The following is a 5,397-nucleotide window of genomic DNA, read 5'->3' as shown; positions in this document are numbered from 1 at the left end:
GAATGAAGAAAACTCGATGCCGGTGGGGGCGGGGGTGGGGGTGGGGTGGTGGAGGAACACATGCGGTGGGGGCGGTTCAGGGGAGGGCGGGGGGGTCGGGGCCGGTGGTTCAATCGGCGGCCTGTGTGGTGTTCTGTATGGGGAGAATCAGAGACGAAGAAGAAGAAGAAGGGTTAGGAGATGTAGGATCTTAATCCAACCACCTGAAATGGTCGACTGACCCAAATGACAAAAGTGACGCGACTTGCATGCAGACATGCCTTCATATTCGTACCATCATCGTAGTTGCTTAGCAATGCTCCTGAATCCATCAAGCTGAACAACGTGCCACTCATAATTCCAAACTTGTTGCTCAAATACGAATCTGATATGATGCTGATATTACTAAAACAGATAACATCTAATTGGTCAGCTAATGTTCCTACTTTACTTTTGAAACGCACGTGCACCACATATAGAGAGACAACAGGGAGTTGCATTCTTAATGCGCTCTAGTTCATCATGTGTGAGCACTACGCAATGAACATTTTATTATCCAAAATCTGCTTGCTCTTCTTTAGCATGTTCCTCTTTCGTTCTTCTTTAATAAGTACTCTCTCCATTCCTAAATACAAGTCTTTGTATAGATTCCACCATGGACTACATATGGAGCAAAATGAGTGAATCTACACACTAAAATGTATCTGTATACATATGTATGTGATCCATAGTGGAAATCTCTACAAAGACTTATATTTTGGAACGGAGGGAGTATGATAGTAGTACAGTATGTTCCTTGTAGTGAAGATGAGCAGGGACATTTGCAGTGTAGAGCTCTATATGGTCGGTTGTGATGGACACGTTGAACTCTTCGGGCCTCTTTGATTCGTAGGATTTTGTAAACATGGGAATAGGAATTGTAGTAGCCTGCCCACTTGAATCCTATAAGATTAGCAAGGAAATGCAGGAAGCTGTGTCGCCTTTAAGAGCTACACTGATATTAACAGTACCGCACCTTCAGTTGAAGAGAGCTGGTATCTGAAGCCTTTCTAGACGTACCGGCAATACTAGCACATATATTCCAGCAACTTCCACTTTGCTGATTTTACTCTTGATGCTAATGGTTTTCCCGTTATATGTACACTATGATATGGTAGTTGCTTTGTGTCTTACTAGCAGTAGTTCACCCTTTAAAGCTAAATAACACGCCAATCATACGTCCTAAGGTTCTTCAAGTACGAATGTGATATGATACTGACATTAGCTAGCAGACACACATTTAATTCATTAGCTAATGCTCCCAATTGAGTTTCCAAATGCATGTGGCCACATATAGAGAGACATCATGGAATTGCATTTCTTTGGGTGCTCTGATTCATCATGGGTGGGCAACCAACATTGTGTAGAAAGAAGGGGGATCTCAATAATATGCTTCCTCTTCTGTTCTTTAACATGTTCCTCTTCTGTTCTTCTTTAGTAAGCACAATATGTTCCTTGTCGGGAAGGGGGGCAGGGACATTTGTAGTCGACAGCTCTATTGGGCCGGTTCTGCTAAATGATTTCGCACTTCAAGTTGGTCTGCCATAATACCCCGAAAATGGTGGGAGCCGCGCAGTCTTTGATAGACTAAACTGATAGTAACAGTTGTGCGCCTTCAGATGAATAGTGCTGGCCTGTAGGTGATCGATAGGCTGCATATTAGTAGCAGTAAAACCATGTGCTTTCCAGCCAGTTCTGCTTTCCCAATTTATTTATGGTGGTTATGGTGTACCCCTATTATCTACACTGCGATCCGCCTACTAGCTCTGCACTCTTGTTATCATGGTTTGGCAACAAACTTTCTATATAGTATATTATGAACCTATCATCTGCCAACTATCCTTGAATCTGGGGCCCCCAATAGGGAGCCTATTTTTTGTGTAGTTGTGCCACATTAGGCGATTGCACGCGGCTCCTGGAAGCCCCCAGCCCCCTCGTCTTGATGGTGGTCATCATTCCTTCTTGGTGGTGGAGGCAACGGGGGTAGACCGGCGTTGCCCTGAGGGCGATCCTCACGAGGCTGGTCCCTCCAGGCGCCCTCACGAGGATGATCCTGCCAGCGGTCCTCACGAGGCGTGTCGTGCCACTCCTGGCGCAGGCCACAGTCATCCTAGCGTCCGCCTCCACCTCCTCCTCCTCAACCGTAGCCCCGGTCGCTGCGCTCGGGGCGTTGACCAAAGCGTCCTTCGCGAATGGCTTTGAGTTCTTGACAGTCACTGGTGTTGTGGGTGTTCAGGTTGTGGAAGGCGCAGAATGGTCGGCTACCCTTGGATGACTCGGGCTGGTCCCTGCCTCGCTTGGTGTCCGGCTCTGCTGCGAGCACGGCTGCTTCCTTGTGCTTCACGTCCTTGGCCTTGGCCTTCTTCTTCTTTGCGCCCGCAGCTGGCAGCTCGAGGAGGGAGAGGCACCCCTCCTCAGCTCTTGCGCACTTGGTCGCCAGGTTGAACAGCTCCTGAGATGTGCACAACTCCTCGTGGATAGCGAGCTCCTCCTTCATCTTGGTGTCGCGGACGCCGTCAGAGAACGCGGAGATGATGGCCTGGTCCGTAACCTTGGGGATCTTGAGGCGAGTGTTGTTGAAGTGTTGGATGTACTTCTGGAGGGTCTCTCCTGGTTGTTGCTTGATGCGGCGCAGGTCACCCGTGGCCGGCAGGCGGTCGCGAGTGCCCTGGAAGTTGGCGACGAAGCGGTCGCGCATCTCGTCCCAGGAGGAAATCGAGCCTTGCGGCAGGTTCAGGAGTCAGGAGTGAGCACCATCCTTGAGAGCCATAGGAAACCAGTTCGCCATGACTTTCTTGTTGCCGTTGGCCTCTCCGATGCTCAGCTCGTAGAGCTGCAGGAACTCCGCGGGGTCGGGGGTGCCGTCGTAGCGAGGAGGCAGATCCGACTTGAACTTGCCCGGCCAGGAGATACTACGCAGCTCAGGAGTGAAGGCGCGGCAGCCGGCCGTGGTCACCGGGGCCCGTCTCGAAGGTGGTGCTTGGACTTGATGAGGCCCGCGCGCTGCCACCGCGGGTAGCGCGCGGTCTTGGCGAGGCGGCACGGGGAGCGCGGGTGCAGCTTCTCGCGGCCGAGAAATTTCTTGGGAGCTTATTTCTTCGCGCGCGGGCACCGGGTTTGGTGGATCACGCCATGGGGCTGCGCGCCTTGGCGCCAAGGCGCCGTCTTGGGGCAAAGGTGGTGGAGGTGCTTCAGGAGCTACGCCGCCCGTGGCTAGAGGAGGGCGAGGTAGAGAGAGGGGCGGCGCCGGGGAGCCCCCTACAGCACGCACGAGCTTAGCGACGCGGTCGAGCCATTCCTCGTAGAGGTCATCGATCGGGCGGTAGCGCAGGAGCTCGTTCGTCATGAGGAGCGCGGCCTGCGCGTCCATGGGAACACGACGTGCGTGGGACGAGGAACCAGATGGGGTCAGAGATGGAGTGGCGGTGCGGCCGTCCTGTCGCACCGATGGGTGTAGTGAGGACGCTTGCTGCTCGTTCCCCGCCGGGCCGGTGGCAGCGTTGGCGGTAGGCGACGGGGAACGATGAGGTGGCCCGCCGACAGGAGCCGTCTAAGCAACGCGGCCGGTGAGGGCAGCCCGATGCTCAGCTCGAGCACGGCGAGTGTCCGCCATGGAGATGATGGAGCACCGATCGACGAATAGAGGCTACGGCGCACCCCTACCTGGCGCGCCAAATGTCGGATCTGGGGTTCTGGCAAGTTCGAACACTGGGGTGCGCGTGAAGTTCTTTCCCTGCTATCGATCTACGCCCTAGCTCGCTAACGTCTTGCAGACGAACTCTACGCACTCGCAACACAAAGACACAAGATTTATACTGGTTCGGGCCACCGTTGTGGTGTAATACCCTACTCTAGTGTGGTGGTGGTGGATTGCCTCTTGGGCTGATGATGAACAATACAAGGGGAAGAACAGCCTCTTGAGGTTGAGGTGCTCTTGTGTTCGGTGTGGCTAAGGGTTGGCTCTCGATCTAATCTTTCTCTCCTCTCTACCCCTCTCTCTTTGTGGTGGCTAGTTCTATTTATAGAAGCCCTAGTCCTCTTCCCAAATATTGAGCGGGAAGGGAGCCAACAATGGCGGCCAATTTGAAAGGGGACAGCTAGTACGAGCTATCCTGACAAAAGGTGGTCTTCGCCTGCCAAAGGTTCTGGTGATGACGCCGTCTTGGGCTCCACGGTGACCTCCATCCTGCCGTCCTGTGGGTCTTGGTCTCGTTGCACCAATATGGAAACCTTTTCTTGATGCCTCAGTACTCTGCGCCTGTGCTTGTCCCCTTAGCACAAAAGAGGAAGCAAGGACACTGCGCATGCTGCCGCCCGCCTGGCGTCAATCGTCACGGCTCACGTCACGAGAGCCTCGCGAGGTTCGCCCCGCCTTGATATCTCTGCTCCTCGTGAGGCAGCCTAGTGAGGCCGCTCCTGAGGAGGTCTTGCGTCATCCGCCTCACGAGGCTTGGCCCCTCGTGAGGGTCTTAGTTCCTTGTCGATGAAGATGGGCCGTACAGGCCTGCCAACACAGCCACGCCATGGGCCCCATGCAGGCACGTCCGGGGACCCCCGTTCCCAGAACGCCGACAATATCATCCACATAAGCATGAACATTGCGGCGATCTGATTATGAAGACAATTTGGCACACAACGTTGAGAAGTCGCATGGGCACTCTTGAGCCCAAAAGGCATAGATACATAGCAGAAGGCTCCAAAAGGAGTTATAAAAGTTGTCTTCTCCCGGTCCTTAATTGCCATCTTGATCTGATGGTAACCAGAGTATGCATCCAAAAAACTCAAACGCTCACAACCCGCTATCGCATCAATGATTTGATCAATACGAGGGAGAGCAAAAGGATCTGCCGAACTAGCCTTGTTCAAATCTGTGTAGTCCACACACATACGCCAAGTGCCGTTCTTCTTAAGTACCAGCACCAGATTAGCCAACCACTCAGGATGAAATACTTCAATGATAAACCCAGCCGCCAAGAGCCTGGCTACCTCCTCACCAATGGCCTTGCGTCTTTCTTCATTGAACCGGCGAAGGAATTGCTTAACTGGTTTAAACTTGGGGTCAATATTGAGAGTGTGCTCAGCGAGTTCCCTCGGTACACCTGGCATGTCAGAGGGTTTCCATGCAAAGATGTCCCGGTTCTCATAGATGAACTCGATGAGCGCGCTTTCCTATTTCAGATCCAAGTTAGCACTGATACTAAACTATTGAGATGAATCACCAGGAACAAAATCAACCAGCTTAGTCTCATCATCCGGTTTAAACTTTAAGGCCGGATCATGCTATGTAGTTGGTTTCTTCAACGAAATCATATCTGTCGGATCAACATTGTCCTTGTAGAACTTCAACTCTTCTGTTGCACAAACTGACTCAGCATAAGC

This window comes from Triticum dicoccoides, chromosome 6A, assembly GCF_002162155.2.
Source record: "Triticum dicoccoides isolate Atlit2015 ecotype Zavitan chromosome 6A, WEW_v2.0, whole genome shotgun sequence".
Classification (NCBI taxonomy): domain Eukaryota; kingdom Viridiplantae; phylum Streptophyta; class Magnoliopsida; order Poales; family Poaceae; genus Triticum; species Triticum dicoccoides.
The sequence above is the reverse complement of the archived record's forward strand: the minus strand, read 5'-3'. Positions refer to the sequence as shown.